The sequence below is a fragment of the Salvelinus fontinalis genome, chromosome 16, assembly GCF_029448725.1.
Source record: "Salvelinus fontinalis isolate EN_2023a chromosome 16, ASM2944872v1, whole genome shotgun sequence".
In the NCBI taxonomy this organism is placed as follows: domain Eukaryota; kingdom Metazoa; phylum Chordata; class Actinopteri; order Salmoniformes; family Salmonidae; genus Salvelinus; species Salvelinus fontinalis.
In genome coordinates, this window is record NC_074680.1 from 25,853,758 (window position 1) to 25,872,911 (window position 19,154).

Consider the following 19,154-nt stretch of genomic DNA (forward strand, 5'->3'; position numbering starts at 1 on the left):
AATCACTAGTTAATGACCTAATGAGACTCTTAAGGGAACGTTCTTTAAAGTTGTGGTAACGTTTGTTGTTAGCTGGGTGCTGCCAGGTTCATAACAAAAGAGGGCTTATTCAAACCTGTTTTCACACTGGGAAGGCTGACATGTTAACGCACACGTTGGCACTTTTGGGCATAAGGGCTTCAGTCTGGCAGGTGCATTAGGTGAAGAGACATGGTTGGCACCTGGAGCCCAAGGGAACTAAGGGTGAGAAGTCAATTTAAAACTCTATGGGATTTGCAATTACAACTTCCCGTATTTATAAAAAAGAAAATTGTGTTTAGTGTGTTGTTAGTTATTAGTACATTAACCTATACAAAGATGTTTATGTGGAACTTCCTCTGGAAACCCTTGTGTATGCCAGGCTTGAATAACAGAGGCAATCAGTCCTCCAAATCAGCACTACTGAATTTGGTTTTGGCTGGGCGTTAGTACAGTAATCATCCATAGATCAATGTGGATCAGGAGACTACCTGCTGATTACAGCTCCATGGATTTCCTCCATAATCAACTAGCAGAGATCATGTTCTGTGGTTAGGGGCGGGGGAATGGAACCCTGTTTAAACCCAGCTCATTAATGGAGAACTTTAGAGTCAGTACAGTGGGGCCAGATGCAATCCATCACAGATTTGAACAAAACAATGTTATTCTGGGCTTGTAATAACTCTTACAGCTCAGTTCATCTGATTGCATTTGCTGTGAGGCTGCCTGTGTGTGGTTGACTTTCTTCCTCTGAGCCCCAATACTGAGGACGTTATCCTCCCACCTGAGAGACAAGGCTTCAGCTGTGGTAGAGAGAGAGGAGGACACAGGAAATAATTAGAGAGGAACTCCCACACCCCACTTCTTCATCCTCAGTGATCAGGCTAATGTTTCTGCCACACTGTCCCTCATCAAAGTGAATTGTGTAAAACAAAGCACTGTAGCTTCACCAACCTGTGATTTTACAGCTGGTATAGAAGTATTGTTTGCGGCCAGACGTAGTCTCAGGGCTGGTGGTGGGGGTAGACCGCAAGCGTCAGATAAAGGTTAGCACCAGCTTGAGCAAATAAATAGTCAGCCATTTTCCTCAGGGTTACACACCTCTGCAAATGGTGATGGAATATCCTTGGACGTTTATTGCAGTGATAAGAATACCCTATCCGTCTGCGTTAATGAATGTTTTCTTAACGAGCAGATCACACTCTCAAAGCATCTCCTATATGTGCTCAATCTGTTCTGCTGACATCACTGTAGTCTGTAGTCTACATTCATCTTGCATTCAGTGCATTCATCTTAAAATAGCTAGGAGGGACAACCACATATCACAGTCATGGTAAGTACATCATCTATCAGCAAAGTCAGAGCAATTAACAGGAAAAAGTGTAAAGTGTAGATGTTAATTCACCAAAGGGAGGGTGGGGGGGGGGGGTGCTGTGGGATTATTTAAGATACTCTTTGAAGAAGTAGGATTTCAGATGTTTTCAGAAGATGGGCAGTTATAGCCTCAGGGGAAAGCTAGGGTGACATAGGATAATTTGGGACGGTTGAACACCAGGCAGCGTTCTGGATAAGTTGCAGGCGAGTTGCAGTAGTCCAGACGGGAGATGACGAGTGCCTGGATTAGTACCTGCGCTGCTTCCTGTGTGATGTAGGGTCGTACTCTACGGATGTTGTAAAGTATGAACCTGCTTTGATGTTTGCAGAAAACGACAGGGTGTTGTCCGGGGTCACACCAAGGTTCTTTGCACTCTGGGAGGGGGACACTGTGGAGTTGTCAACTGTGATGGAGAGGTCTTGGAGCAGGCAGGCCTTTCCCGGGAGGAAGAGTATCTCTGTCTTGTCGAGGTTGAGCTTGAGATGGTGAGCCGACATCCAAGCTGAGATATCTGCCAGGCAAAGATGCGTGTCGCCACCTGGGTGTCAGAACAGGGAAGGAGAAAACTAGTTGAGTGTCATCCGCATAGCAATGATAGGAGACACCATGTGAGGATATGATGGAGCCGAGTGACTTGGTGTGTAGTGGGAAGAGGAGAGGGCCTAGAACCGAGCCCTGGGGGACACCAGTAGTGAGAGTATGTGGTGCAGACACAGATCCTCTCCATGTCAACCGGTAGGAGCGTCCTGCCAGGTAGGATGCAATCCAAGAGTGTGCAGAGTCTGAGACACCCAGCCCTGAGAGGGTGGAGAGGAGGATCTGATGGTTCACGGTGTCAAAGGCAGCGGATAGATCTAGGAGGATGAGAACAGAGGAGAGAGGGTCAGCCTCCGTGACACAGAGAAGTGCAATTTCAGTTAAGTGACCCGTCTTGAAGCCTGACTGGTTAGGGTCAAAAAGGTCGTTCTGAGATAGATAACGAGAGATTTGGTCAGAGACAGCACGCTCAAGTGTTTTGGAAAAAAAGAAAGAAGGGATACCTGTCTGTAGTTTTTGACATCAGAGGGGACAAACTCGGGCCATTTTGAAGTCGGAGGGGACAAAACCAGTGGTCAGGGATGAGTTGATGAGGGAAGTGAGGAATAGGAGAAGGTCTTCAGAGATGGTCTGGAGAATCAAATCAAATTGCATTTGTCACATGCGCCGAATACAACAGGTGAGGACCTTACCGTGAAATGCCTACTTCAAATCAAATTGTATTGGTCTCATACACATGGTTAGCAGATGTGTAGCGAAATGCTTGTGCTTCTAGTTCTGACAGTGCAGTAATATCTGACAAGTAATCTTACAATTCCACAACAACTACCTTATACACACAATGTAAAGGGAGGGAATAAGAATATGTACATATAAATAAATGGATGTGCCCTCTTACAAGCCCTTAACCAACAATGCAGTTTTCAGAAAATAGAGTTAAGAAAATATTTACTAAATAAACTAAAGTAAAAAGTGTTGCAATCTACTGCGGAGATAGCCTGCAGAGTTCTGTCTTACTATCCAGGTCTGTACCCAAACAATTCGAGCTTCTACTTTTAAAAATCCACCTTTCCAGAAACAAGTCTCTCACCGTTGCCACTTGCTATAGACCACCCTTTGCCCCCAGCTGTGCCCTGGACACTATGTGAACTGATTGCCCCCCATCTATCTTCAGAGCTCGTGGTGCTAGGTGACCTAAACTGGGACATGCTTAACACCCCGGCCATCCTACAATCTATACTTGATGCCCTCAATCTCACACAAATTATCAATGAACCCACCAGGTACAACCCCAAATCCGTAAACACGGACACTCTCATTGATATCATCCTAACCAACTTGCCCTCCAAATACACCTCTGCTGTATTCAAACAAGATCTCAGCGATCACTACCTCTTTGCCTGCATCTGTAATGGGTCAGCGGTCAAACGACCACCCTTCATCACTGCTCCCTAAAACAGCGAGCAGGCCTTTCTATATCTAATTTACCTGGCCCGGGTATCCTGGAAGGATATTGACCTCATCCCGTCAGTAGAGGATGCCTGGTCATTCTTTAAAAATGACTTCCTCACCAACTTAAATAAGCATGCCCCTGTCAAAAATGTTTGAACCAGGAACAGATATAGCCCTTGGTTCTCTCCAGACCTGACTGCCCTTGACCAGCACAAAAACATCCTGTGGCGTTCTGCATTAGCATCGAATAGCCCCGTGATATGCAACTTTTCAGGGAAGTTAGGAACCAATATACATAGGCAGTTAGGAAAGCTAAGGCTAGCTTTTCAAGCAGAAATGTGCATCCTGTAGCACAAACTCCAAAAAAAGTTTGGGGACACTAAAGTCCATGGAGAATAAGATCACCTCCTCCCAGCTGCCCATTGCACTGAGGCTAGGAAACACTGTCACCACTGATAAATCCACTATAATTGAGAATTTCAATAAACATTTTTCTACGGCTGGCCATGCACTCCCCACAGCAACTCGCCCAAGCCTCCCCATTTCTCCTTCACCAAAATCCAGATAGCTGATGTTCTGAAAGAGCTGCAAAATCTGGAGCCCTACAAATCAGCCGGGCTAGACAATCGGGACCCTCTCTTTCTAAAATAATCAGCCGAAATTGTTGCAACCCCTATTACTAGCCTGTTCAACCTCTTATCGATCCCCAAAGATTGGAAAGCTGCCGCGGTCATCCCCTTCTTCAAAGGGGGAGACACTCTAGACCGAAACTGCTACAGACCTATATCTATCCTACCCTGCCTTTCTAAGGCCTTCGAAAGCCAAGTTAACAAACAAATTACAGACTATTTTGAATCCCACCGTACCTTCTCCACTATGCAATCTGGTTTCAGAGCTGGTCATGGGTGCACCTCAGCCACGCTCAAGGTCCTAAATGATATCATAACCACCATCGATAAGACACATTACTGTGCAGCCGTATTCATTGACCAGGCCAAGGCTTTCGACTCTGTCAATCACCACATTCTTATTGGCAGACTCAACAGCCTTGGTTTCTCAAATGATTGCCTCGCCTGGTTCACCAACTACTTCTCTGATAGAGTTCAGTGTGTCAAATCGGAGGGCCTGTTGTCCGGACCTCTGGCAGTCTATACAGGGTTCCACAGGGTTCAATTCTCGGGCTGACTCTCTTCTCTGTATACATCAATGATGTCGCTCTTGCTGCTGGTGATTCTCTGATCCACCTCTATGCAGACAACACCATTCTGTATACTTCTAGCCCTTCTTTGGACACTGTGTTAACTAACCTCCAGACGAGCTTCAATGCCATACAACTCTCCTTCCGTGGCCTCCAACTGCTCTTAAATGCAAGTAAAACTAAATGCATGCTCTTCAACCGATCACTGCCCGCACCTGCCAGCCCGTCCAGCATCACTACTCTGGACGGCTCCAACATTTAATATGTGGACTACAAATACCTAGGTGTCTGGTTAGACTGTAAACTCTCCTTCCAGACTCACATTAAGTATCTCCAGTCCAAAATTAAATCTAGAATCGGCTTCCTATTTCACAACAAAGCATCTTTCACTCATGCTACCAAACACACCCTCGTAAAACTGACCATCCTACCGATCCTCGACTTCGGCGATGTCATTTATAAAATAGCCTCCAACACTCTACTCAGCAAACTGGATGCAGTCTATCACAGTGCCATCCGTTTTGTCACCAAAGCTCCATATACTACCCACCACTGCGACCTGTATGCTCTCGTTGGCTGGCCCTCGCTTCATACTCAAACCCACTGGCTCCAGGTCATCTACAAGTCTCTGCTAGGTAAAGCCCCGCCTTATCTCAGCTCACTGGTCACCATAGCAGCACCCACTCATAGCACACACTCCAGCAGGTATATCTCACTGGTCACCCCCAAAGCCAATTCCTCCTTTGGCCGCCTTTCCTTCCAGTTCTGTGCTGCCAATGACTGGAACAAACTGCAAAAATCACTGAAGCTGGAGACTCATATCTCCCTCACTATCTTTAAGCACCAGCTGTCAGAGCAGCTCACAGATCACTGCACCTGTACATAGCTCATCTGTTAACAGCCCATCCAACTACCTCATCCCCATACTGTATTTATTTATTTATTTATTTATCTTGCTCCTTTGCACCCCAGTATCTATACTTGCACATTAATCTTCTGCAAATCTACCATTCCAGTATTTAACTGCTATATTGTAATTACTTTGCCACCATGGCCTATTTATTGCCTTAACTCCCTTATCTTACGTCATTTGCACTCACTGTTTTCTTTTTTCTACTGTATTAATGACTGTATGTTTTGTTTATTCCATGTGTAACTCTGTGTTGTTGTATGTGTCGAACTGCTATGCTTTATCTTGGCCAGGTAGCAGTTGCAAATGACAACTTGTTCTCAACTAGCCTACCTGGTTAAATAAAGGTGAAATAATAAAAAAATATTTTAAAAACAAATTAATATAATTTTTTTTTTAATTTAAAAAGGGAGCAAGGGATGGAGTTGAGCGGGCAGGTTGTCGGGCAGCCGGACCTCACTAGGTGCAGGATTTCATCTGGAGAGAGAGGGTAGAAAGAGATCAAGGCATAGGGTAGTTATGTGTGAGTGGGACCAGAGAATTCAATAGGCTTTGGTGAATGAGGAACAGATGTCGTCAACCTCATTTTCAAAGTGGTTGACAAAGTCGTCCGCAGAGAGGGAGGAGGGAGGGGGTGGAGGTTTAAGGAGGGAGGAGGAGAAGGTGGAAAATAGTATCCTAGGGTTAGAGGTAGAATCATTTAGAGTGATAGAACGTGGCTTTAGCGATGGATACAGAGGAAGAGAAGGGGGAGTGAAAGGAAGATAGGGCCGTCCGGAAGTTTAGATTTCCTCCATATTCGCTCAGCTGCCCGCAGCCCTATTCTGTAAGCTCGCAATGAGTCACTCAGCCACGGAGCAGGAGGGGAGGGCTTTGCCGGCCGGGAGGAAAGGAGATAGTGCGAGTCATAGGATGTGGAAATGAAGGATAGTAGGGTTGAATAGGCAGAATCAGGAGACAGGAGGGAGAAGGATTTAGCAGAAGAGATGATGGGATAAAAGAGGAGAGTTGTGGGAGAGAGAGTGAAGATTGCGACAGCGCATGGCCATCTGGGTAGTGGATGAGTGGCTACGGTTGGAGGAAAGGGAGGCAGAAAAGGAAACAAATTAGTGACCACGGGGTTCGCCATGAGATTAGCAGGTGAACAGCCTCTAGTAAAGATGAGACCAAGCATATTGCCTGCCTTGTGAGTGGGAGGGGACTGGGAAGCATTCTGCTAATTTAGAGGTTTGCGATCGTGATGGAGAAGTTTCCAGGGACCGCTGGGTTGGCCGGGCCTTCTTCTGATCCCTCCTTCTATGGCTTTTTTCCCTGTTGTGGCTGGGTGGGCGGATATCTGGAGGTGAGGTTAAGTTATGTGACAAGGGTTGACTGGATCCCCAGACCTTTCAGTTCTAAATCCATGTTTTAACAGGGTATTTTATATGTATATGTATATATATATAGTAACCAAAAAAGTGTTAAACAAATCAAAATATATATTATATTTTAGATTCTTCAAAGTAGCCACTCTTTGCCTTGACAGCTTTGCACACTCTAGGGATTCTCTCAACCAGCTTCATGAGGTGCATTTCAACCTGGAATGCATTTCAATTAACAGCGGTGCCTGTTAATTTACTATTTGGTGAAAGACCAATTACATATTATGGCAAGAACAGCTAAAATAAGCAAAGAGAAATGACAGTCCATCCTTACTTTAAGGTCAGTCAATGCGGAAAATTTGAAAGAACTTTGAAGTGCAGTCGCAAAAACCATCAAGTGCATAAAGTGATGAAACTGGCTCCCATGAGGACCGCCACAGGAAAGGAAGACCCAGGGTTACCTCTACTGCAGAGGCCAAGTTCATGAGAGTAAACTGCACCTCAGATTGCAGCCCAAATAAATGCTTCACAGAGTTCAAGTAGCAGACACATCTCAACATCAACTGTTCAGAGGAGACTGCGTGAATCAGGCCTTCATGGTCAAATTGCTGCAAAAAAACACTACTAAAGGACACCAATAATAATAAGAGACGTTGCTTGGGCCAAGAAACACGAGCAATGGACATTACATGGATGGAGCTCTGTCCTTTGGTCTGATGAGTCAAAATTTGAGATTTTTGGTTCAAACCGCCGTGTCGTTGGGAGACACAGAGTAGGTGAAACAATGATCTCCACATGTGTGGTTCCCACTGTGAAGCATGGAGGAGGAGGTGTGATGGTGTGCTTTGCTGGTGACACTGTCCGTGATTTATTTAGAACTCAAGTCACACTTAACCTGCATGGCCACCACAGCATTCTGCAGTGATACGCCATCCCATCTGGTTTGCGCTTAGTGGGACTATCATTTGTTTTTTAACAGGACGATGACCCAACACACCTCCAGGCTGTGTAAGGGCAAAAACAAAATTCACCTTTATTTAACCAGGTAGGCCAGTTGAGAACAAGTTCTCATTTACAACTGCGACCTGGCCAAGACAAAGCAAAGCAGTGCGACACAAACAACAACAGAGTTACACATAAACAAACGTACAGTCAATAACACAAAAGAAAGAACGATTTTTCTACGTATGTACAGTGTGTGCAAATGTAGAAGAGTAGGGGGGTAAGGCAATAAATAGGCCATAGAGGCGAAATAATTACAATTTAGCATTAACACTGGAGTGATAGATGTGCAGATGATGATGTGCAAGTAGAGATACTGGGGAGCAAAAGAGCAAGAGGATGAATAAGAATACGGGGATGAGGTATTTCGGTGTGCTATTTACAGATTGGCTGTGTACAGGTACAGTGATCGGTAAGCTGCTCTGACAGCTGATGCTTAAAGTTAGTGAGGGAGATATAAGACTCCAGCTTCAGTGATTTATGCCATTTGTTCCAGTCATTGGCAGCAGAGAACTGGAAGGAAAGGCGGCCAAAGAAAGTGTTTGCTTTGGGGAAGACCAGTGAAATATACCTGCTGGAGCGCGTGCTACAGATGGGTGTTGCTATGGTGATGAATGAGCTGAGATAAGGCGGGGCTTTACCTAGCAAAGACTTATAGATGACCTGGAGCCAGTGGGTTTGGCAACAAATATGTAGTGAGAGCCATCCAACGAGAGCATACAGGTCGCAATGGTGGGTAGTATATGGGGCTTTGGTGACAAAACGGATGGCACTGTGATAGAATACATCCAGTTTGCTGAGTAGAGTGTTGGAGGCTATTTTGTAAATTCGCCGAAAATCGGCGAAGTCAAGGATCGGTAGGATGGTCAGTTTTACGAGGGTGTGTTTGGTAGCATGAGTGAAGGAGGTTTTGTTGTGAAATAGGAAGCCGATTCTAGATTTAATTTTGGATTGGAGATGCTTAATGTGAGTCTGGAAGGAGAGTTTACAGTCTAACCAGACACCTAGGTATTTGTAGTCCACATATTCTAAGTCAGAACCATCCAGAGTATTGATGCTAGTCGGGCGGGCAGGTGCGGGCAACAATCAGTTGAAGAGCATGCATTTAGTTTTACTAGCATTTAAAAGCAGTTGGAGGCCATGGAAGGAGTGTTGTATGGCATTGAAGCTCTGCATAGAGGTGGATCAGAGAATCACCAGCAGCAAGAGCGACATCATTGATATATACAGAGAAAAGAGTCGGCCCGAGATTTGAACCCTGTGGCACGCCCATAGACTGCCAGAGGTCCGGACAACATGCCCTCCAATTTGACATACTGAACTCTGTCTGAGAAGTAGTTGGTGAACCAGGTGAGGCCGTCATTTGAGAAACCAAGGCTATTGAGTCTGCCGATAAGAATGTGGCGATTGACTGAGTCGAAAGCCTTAGCCAGGTCGATAAAGACGGCTACACAATACTGTCTTTTATCAATGGCGGTTATGATATTGTTTAGGACCTTGAGCGTGGCTGAGGTGCACCCATGACCAGCTCGGAAACCAGATTGCATAGTAGAGAAGGTACGGTGGGATTCGAAATGGTCTGTGATCTGTTTGTTAACTTGGCTTTCAAAGATTTTAGAAAGGCAGGGCAGGATGAATATAAGTCTGTAACAGCTTGGGTCTAGAGTGTCTCCCCCTTTGCAAATATTTGACCAAGATGGAGAGTGATGGAGTGCTGACCTGGCCTCCACAATCACCCGACCTCAACCCAATTGAGATAGTTTGGGATGAGTTGGACCGCAGATTGAAGAAAAGCAACCAATAAGTGCTCAGCATATGTGAGAACTCCTTCAAGACTGTTGGAAAACCATTCCCGGTGAAGCTGGTTGAGAGAATGCCAATAGATTGCAAAGCTGTCATATAATATATATGTTTATAGATATGTATTGATGCAGGGCTCATCCGTAAAAGTATTGAAGGCAGGGCTCACCCCCTGCTAAAATAAACGTTAAGTAAAATAAGTAAGCTTGAGTTCTAACTGATTTAAAAAAAAAAATGTTTTTAATCTCAATAGTGGTAGAGATGACCTCTGGGAGCCAACTCAAAAGAGACCATATTCAAGTCCTCCATCCCCCACTCATTGAAACGTAGGAACTGGTTCCTCCAGTCTGACCCCTGCTGCGGTATCTGGCTCCACACCCACCTCCGCCCGGCCATCTAGAAGTGTGAAGAGGCCAGCCCAGAAGTGGAGGAGGGCCAGTGCACTAGCGGCAACTACCACCGAGGGAGAGGACAGTTGGCACATTGTGTTAGAGAAGATGATGTGGAGCCACTTCCACCAACATTTCGACCTAAAAGGCAGCCAGGACCTCAGCTGGACATGACTGGAAAGTTTAGCCCTCTTCATCTTTGTGTGTAAACTTTAATATTTTTTACCATAGCATTTTTCATGTTTTCTATAGTTATATACTTGAAAATTGATCAATTGACCAATTCGGCCACTTGGAGGCCACTTTGGTACATTTGGGCAAACTAGTGAGGGACACTTGGGAGACTTCATATGAAATATTATGTAGCTCTCTCATTCTTGAATGTTTCAGTCTGAAACTTTGCACACACACACTGTTGCCCTGTTGTAGACAGCTTCCTATCTCAATGTATGGCCATTCTTTGCATTTCAAAGATAATAAAAATAGTTATTTTTTTTTTTTATCTTTGACCAGATCTATTGTGTTATATTCTCCTACATTCATTTCACATCTCCACACATTTCAAAGTGTTTCCTTTCAAATACTATCAAGAATATGTATATCCTTACTTTTAGGCAAAAATTGAGATGAAGGGTCCTATCCAGAAGTGGTTTTAACAAGCAGCATGGACTGTATGTTGTCGACTGCAGATGCAGTTGGGCCTTAGCGACATCAGATGGCTGCAATAATTAGCCTGGCCACTTCATCCTCATTATACTAGCAGTACCAAAACACTTTGCTCTCATTATCCTCAGCTATTGTGTCCCCAAGCAGTTAGAAGCCATTTTGCCATCCCCATGGAAAAACAGAGTGTAGGTAAAACAGTTTACCCACAAATCTGCCTTGCTGGTTCATTCAACTTGTTGAGGCAGGAAAATAAAGACCATCTGCTCTTTTCAGACAAAAACCCCACCTCAAAATCCTCCCTTGCCCAAGTCACATTCACCACATTCATAACCATTGGCAAGTAGATTGCTTTACCAAATACCCCTTCTCTCCCTCCATCACAGGGGCTCTTTATCCGAATGGGAGCCAAGGTTGGTAAAGCGACTGCTAGGGGGGATTGTATGTGTGACTGTGAGAGCCAGGGAGTCTCTCAATGGCTCATCTACTACTCACACAGATTGAATGGCATCAGCAGAGAGAGTTGGACAGCACATGGTCACAGCCATCAGTGTCACTGGACCAGCCATGACAGGCAAAACAAGTTTACAAACAATTCCTGATATTTAATCCTAATAAAAATTCCCTGTCTTGGGTCAGTTAGGATCACCACCATATTTTAAGAATGTGAAATGTCAGAATAATAGTAGAGAAAAAGATTTCTTTCAGCTTTTATTTCTTTCATCACATTCCCAGTGGGTCAAAAGTTTACATACACTCAATTAGTATTTGGTAGGATTGCCTTTAAATTGTTTAACTTAGGTCAAACGTTTCGGGTAGCCTTTCACAAGCTTCCCACAATAAGTTGGGTGAATTTTGGCCCAGTCCTCCTGACAGAGCTGGTGTAACTGAGTCAGGTTTGTAGGGCTCATTGCTCTCACATGCTTTTCAGTTCTGCCCACAAATTATCTATAGTATTGAGGTCAGGGCTTTGTGATGGCCACTCCAATACCTTGACTTTGTTGTCCTTAAGCCATTTTGCCACAACTTTGGAATTATGCTTGGGGTCATTGTCCATTTGGAAGACTCATTTGTGACCAAGCTTTAACTTCCTGATAGATGTCTTGAGATGTTGCTTCAATATATCCACAATTTTCCATCCTCATGATGCAATCTATTTTGTGAAGTGCACCAGTCCCTCCTGCAGAAAAGCACCCACACAACATGATGCTGCCACCCCTTTAAATTGTTTAACTTGGGTCAAACGTTTCGGTTAGCCTTCCACAAGCTTCCCACAATAAGTTGGGTGAATTAGGCCTCCATGCTAGCACACACTTTTTCAGTTCTGCCCACAAATTTTCGATGGAATTGAGGTCAGGGCTTTGTGATGGCCACTCCAATACCTTGACTTTGTTGTCCTTAAGCCATAACTTTGGGATTATGCTTGGGCTCATTGTCCAATTGGAAGACCCATTTGCGACCAAGCTTTAACTTCCTAACTGATGTCTTGAGATGTTGCTTCAATATATCCACATAATTTTCCTACCTTATGATGCCATCTATTTTGTGAAGTGCACCAGTCCCTCCTGCAGCAAAGCACCCCCACACCATGATGCTGCCACTCCCGTGCTTCACGGTTGGGATGGTGTTCTTCAGCTTGCAAGCCGCCCCCCTTTTCCTCCAAACATAACGATGGTCATTATGGCCAAACAGTTCTATTTTTGTTTCATAAGACCAGAGGACATTTCTCCAAAAAGTACGATCTTTGTCCCCAAGTGCAATTGCAAACCATAGTCTGGCTTTTTTATGCGGTTTTGGAGCAGTGGCTTCTTCCTTGCTGAGCGGCCTTTCAGGTTATGTCGATATAGGACTCGTTTTACTGTGGATATAGATACTTTGTACCTGTTTCCTCCAGCATCTACACAAGGTCCTTTGCTGTTCTGGGATTGATTTCCACCAAAGTACATTCATCTCTAGGAGACAGAAGGCTTCCTGAAAGGTATGACGGTTGTGTGGTCCTATGGTGTTTATACTTGTGTACTATTACTTGTACAGATGAACGTGGTACCTTCAGGCATTTGGAAATTGCTCCCAAGGATGAACCAGACTTGTGGAGGTCTTGGCTGATTTCTTTTGATTTTCTCATGATGTCATGCAAAGAGGCACTGAGTTTGAAGGTGGGCCTGGAAATACATCCACAGGTACACCTCCAATTGACTCAAATGATGTCAATTAGCCTATCAGAAGCTTCTAAAGCCACAACATAATTTTCTGGAATTTTCCAAGCTGTTTAAAGGCACAGTCAACTTAGTGTATGTAAACTTCTGACACACTGGAATTGTGATACAGTGAAATAATCTGTCTGTAAACAATTGTTAGAAAAATGACTTGTGTCATGCACAAAGTAGATGTCCTAACCGACTTGCCAAAGCTATAGTTTGTTAACAAGAAATTTGTGGAGTGGTTGAAAAACAAGTTTTAATGACTCCAACCTAAGTGTAGGTAAACTTCCAACTTCAACTGTAGCTTTCAGCTGATGAACTACCACTCTAACTGTGCCAGTGCTTGTTATGGACAGTTGGACACTGATACTTGTTTGTTTGAGGTTTCATCCTGGTTCTTCCTCCACCACAGTAGCTGTCCCTCTGTCTTACTAGTGTTATGGGTGGATCTGAAGACAACCACGGGTGCGGTGCCCGTGCAATATGTGGTGTACTATGGCTGTCTGCTCTGGTACTGGGCAGCAACACACAGTGTCCGCAGGCATGTTCGAAGGCACACCAGGTGGGGCCAAACAAACACACATTAATCTGCGCTTTTTATGAATATTCAGACACAGCTGTCTGTGACAGGGAGATAGCAGCTGGTACGTTTGTGCCCTGCTGATATCTCAGTGCCATCCCTGGACAGGAGCTCCTGCATCTGGGCCAACAGTACAGCAAGCCAGCCTGCCTGTCTGCCAGGCCCACTCAAACCCCACGGCTGACACCTTTTACACGCAGAGGGTCAAAGACTCAATCAGACACCTCTAGGGGCCAGTCAGCGGACACAGGAAGACACTTGTGTTACTACTGTACACAGTAACTTTGTTGCGTGTCATTGTGATGCACAAACAAGGAAAATATTATTTTACAGCAACTACAGAAGCTCAAGAAACTATCCCTAATCAATTACATTTGTTAAGTATCAAAATTACTGATTTAGTGTTTTCCGCTGAACCATTAGACCATATTAGGCTACTCTGTACAAATACTTTCATCCTGCCAATCTTTAATCCTAAAAGGATCATTTTCCATTCTTTCATTTCTCTCTAATGAAACAGTAGGTTGTAATGCTAGTGTTAAAACAGATGGCATTCCTTTCTGTATCACATTTGATTTCCCATTTAGAGCTTTTGTTAAGAATTCCTAACAAGAGCATCTAAAATGTATTTGAATTAAACGTAATTGAATTGAATCATAAGTACATGTATGTTCATTAAGTTCAGCTGTATGTGATGTGACTGATAGAGCATAACTTATTGTCATGTCTTAGCACCAGACTGTCTAGGAACAAATTCATGCGGTGTGAAGAATACTGTATGGTGACATTTTTCATTACTGCTGAATGTCAGCAAGGCTTAAAGTGGCATTTACAATGTCCCACATGAGATCAATCAAATTTGCCCTTTTAATTGCCAAACTTAATCCACCACTAATCCAATAAAATTCCCCAAACAAGTAGAGAGAATGGTGAGTAGGTTTGGAGACAAAGCCTGGTGGAGGGACTGGAGGAGTTTGAGTTTGGTGTGCCTGGCATTGGCACCTCCCAGATAGTCTGCAGGTTGGCCCTGACAACATGGCATCATCCTGCCAAGCAGGCTGTCAGTGTGCCAGGAACAGAGCACAGCTGCCAGGCCAAACCAGCAGGCACTAATTCAGCCAGCCACAGGGAGCCTTCTTCCGCCCCAAGCCTTCCCTGTGGCTATAATCAACCCTCCCCCACAATCTCCCACCTTTTTTTTAATCAAAAACATTTGTGGCAGATGATGGTGCCAATATACAGATGACTAATTATCAGAAATTCTGGTGAATAAACACATTTTCTTCTGTTGACCAGCACCGTCCTTGCCTCAAAGCCGCTAAGCCTATGAGACTCCCAAAGCCAGCAAGGCAAGAAACCTCACTGAGTAATGCGCCTTTGCATCTTCATTGATGTTTAGAAAAATTCTGCATGGGAACATTCTATTGTGTGCTGTCAGTGTCTGTTGTACAATTGGAGATACAGTAGATCTCTTATCTGTGGAACATCAAATAGAGGTTCCATTCATTATCATGGATCTCTTTGACACATGTTCATATTTGTGAATAATTAATGTCCTATTTGTTTTGTCATTATCCCCCTTGTTTAGAACAAGGCTTTGAACCAAAGGGACTGCACTGAGACAAGTTAGTCAGCAGTTGGTAAACTCAAGATGCATCAGAAATGTTCTGTTGACATCCCACTGTGTCCCTGGCCTCTACCCTGGGCTCAGGTTGGGAAGGGAAGGCTACCACTTGTCCTCCAGTGCTGGGCGTAGAGTTTCCTGGTGCCATGCCATGGGGTCCATCATCAAGGTCAAGTGAAACGCTCCAGCCCTACATAGCAGACATGCTGACAGACGTGGTTGGTTCTTCTCACTAAGGCAAGAGCCACCTCTCCCCATGTACATACAGGTAACTGCCAAAATAAAGGAAACACCAGCATAAAGTGATAAAATGTCTTTATACCACACTGGGCCACCACAAGCCATCAGAACAGCTTCCGTGCGTCTTGGTATAGAATCTACAAGTGTCTGGAACTCTATTGGAGGGATGCGACACCATTCTTCCACGAGAAATACCATCATTTGTTGTTTTGTTGATGGTGGTAGAGAACGCTGGCTCAAGCACTGCTCCAGAATCTCCCATAAGTGTTCAATTAGGTTGGGGGGTTACTAAGCTATATGGAATTTTAAGAAGGTCATAACCAATCAATCAAATGTATTTATAAAGCCCTTCTTACATCAGCTGATGTTAAAGTGATGTACAGAGACCCAGCCTAAAACCCCAAACAGCAAGCAATGCAGGTGTAGAAGCACGGTGTCTAGGAAAAACTCCCTAGAAAGGCCGGATCCTAGGAAGAAACCTAGAGAGGAACCAGGCTATGAGGGGTGGCCAGTCCTCTTCTGGCTGTGCCAGGTGGGGATTATAACAGAACATGGCCATTGTCATACCAAGGATCATTTAGCTATTTCATTTAGAATTTTAAGACCCCTTGAAGTATCACAAAAATATATAAAAACGTATTGATGAAACAATTTTGGGGGGTCTTACTGCTATTAGCCCATACAAACACATTGAATAACAGAGTCCCAAAAACAAATAAAATTGAAGTTTTTTTCTGAAGTGTCTCTCCTATATCTGAGAGAGATATGAAAGAACATGTATTTAAACCCATTTTTTTGGCATTAAACAGTCTCCATATATGCCAGGGGTGGGCAATTCCAGTCCTCGGGGGCCTGATTGGTGTCAGAGTTTTGCCCCAGCCCCAGCTAACACACCTGACTCCAATAATCACCTAATCATGATCGTCAGTTTAGAATGCAATTTGATTAATCAGCTGTGTTTGCTAGGGATGGAGAAAAAGTGTGATACCAATCAGGCCCTCGAAGACTGAAGTTGCCAACCCCTGATATATACAGTACCAGCCAAAGGTTTGGACACAGTTACTCATTCAAGGGTTTTTCTTTATTTTAACTATGTTCTACATTGTAGAATAATAGTGAAGACATCAAAACTATTAAATAACACATATCGAATCATGTAGTAACCAAAAAAGTGTTAAACATATCTAAATATATTTAATATTTTAGATTCTTCAAAGGCACACCTGTTAATTGAAATACATTCCAGGTGACTACCTCATGAAGCTGGTTGAGAGAATGCCAATTGTGCAAAGCTGTCATCAAGTGGCTACTTTGAAGAATCACAAATATAAAATATTTTGATTTGTTTAACACTTTTTTTGGTTACTACATGATTCCATACGTGTCATATCATAGTCTGATGTCTTCATTATTATTCTACAATGTAGAAAATAGTAAAAATAAAGAAAAAACATAGAATGAGTAGGTAGGTCCAAACTTTTGACTGGTACTGTTCTTCCATTCATATTTTCAACTGGTCCCGGGGGACAGGTGTGCCAGTTGAGTCTTGTGAGGCCTGTGGGCGTCCTAGAGCAAATGTTTGTGAGAGTCTCACCTTTGCACAGAGGGGTCATTTTAGTGTGTAGCCCAAACGGTTCGGATGCTACAGACAGAAGTTGGCAGATCAGCTGTACCGACTTCAGACGAGTCTCCTGACACTTGTGGAGGTCGTAGAGCAAAACGGAGAACACCATCATGTTTGTAGGCCAAAGCGTTCAGACGCTATAGACAGTTTTGTGAGAAGACAGATTTGTAGTGATGTCTCATGGACTGAAACACCACTAGATCTGTTATCTTTCACTGGAGATGCAGAAGTGCGACATAGGCGGATATGGAGGATTGAGACACAACCGATGCAACAAAACGTATCTCTAGCTTAAACTGACATATTTCTATTGGGATTTTTTTGTATTATACTAATTAGATTTTCATGGGGGCACAGACATCAACCTTAGGGGGATAAAGGCCTGGGTGCGAAACAGTCCATTTGATGCCAGTTGTACAGATTGGCACAGGGGTATTTGAGTACTATTCCGCAGGCCTGCCCTCTGCCCGGCTACACACGGCTCATCTGCTCACTCAATCTGTTCCCACTGTCGATGATTCAGTCTGCTCTGGCTGAAGGTCACAATATGGCACGGGCTTCTGGTGGAGAGTCCGCCAAAGGCCCCAGACAGCTTAGTCTCCATTCTGCTGCCTCCCTGTGTACAGGAGAGGGAGATCACTGCAGAGAAGCCTGTGCAGATATTACACATTCAAGGCCTTAGGCATGATGTACAATCAGCATTTAGTATAGGGCCTTTAAACTCAAAGGCCCTTACATCTGAAGGCTGATAATTAGGTTTGGTCACAGCTCTCCTCATGTCCTGGTGGAGCCTGACTAGTGACTACAGGGATACCTCAGCTAATCTTCAGTAGAGCATACTGAAATATTAATGCAGTGTTTTCATTTTTGCCCTACCTGAGTGGCCATCTGAGAAGCTTGGCTGTTCTCACATTAACTATTCATTCCTCTGTTGAATATGACCAGTGCTGCACAATGGGAGCTACTTGTGTAACTCTAGAGAGAAAAGGGGAGCAGAAGAGAGGGACTATATATGTAGGATGAATGAAAGGGATCTTACGATAACGGAGTAGTGTATTATACAAGCAGATGGAAGGTGTGAAATACTGTAGAAGCTGATGATTGATGTGTTTTTCCCTGTGGACAAGGATAATAAAGTACAGATTATTAGTTCTATTGCTTCCACATTTGACCAGAAGTGGCAGCTAATGCGCAACCCGCCTACCTGCCTTAGTGCTCAGGTAAGACTGACTAATCAAAACTCCCTAAGACTACAGGGCATTTAAATCACCCACCTCTGACTGACTCTGCTACTCAGGCAAAACCACAGACACCCAGGGGAGAGATGACGGCTACCAACAGCAAATCTCTCGCTGACACCTTATGCCAGTCATCACACCTAACGGCAGAGAAGTGTTCACTTGTGGAGCCACAACCACCCAGGCCTGATGATCAAGACATGTCGGGGGGGGGGGGGGGGGGGGGGGGGCAGATGTGAAGAGTGCACACACACAGGGGGAGATGATCAAGTCAATGACCCGGACACCGCTCTCTGCTCCTCTCTCCTTTCTGCTCAATCTGCTTAATGACCGGCAAGCTGTGGGCAAGATAAGCGCTTGCCCAGACAACTCAAGTGTGAATATTAATGATGGTTTTGGCCAAGATGTGCTGGAGCAAACCAACAAACTGAATGATAGTTGCAGAAAAGGAGAGGGTGGGACAATTCATCCCCCCCTCTATGGTTAATAATTCATGAAGTCCTATTAATTATGAACCAATCTGTAACCTAACAATAGTCAAGAGGGATGGTGATTGCCTAGGAACATTGACCCATTTTAAATACGACACCTCATTGTTTCTGGTATTGAGACCCCCCCCCCCCCCCCCCCCGTGGGTTACAGTTGTTTTGGGTCCTGTGACAAAGGGGATACAAGCCCCGGCAATGAATAATGCTGTTGAGTGTGTCGTGTCATGATGCCTCTGTGACCAGAGGCATTCATCCAAGTCGGTGAATACAATAGTAAATGTCTGTAGTGGATGTGTTCTTAGGGAAATATTGTATACCAATAATAGTCCTACAAGTGTAGATAGAATAGTGAGATGGAGGAGCAGACATTGTTCCTGTTGAATATATAATCAGTTCCCATGTAATTAAGATGAGTTGTTTTGAAGGTTGGGTATTAAGTTTATAGTACGGATAA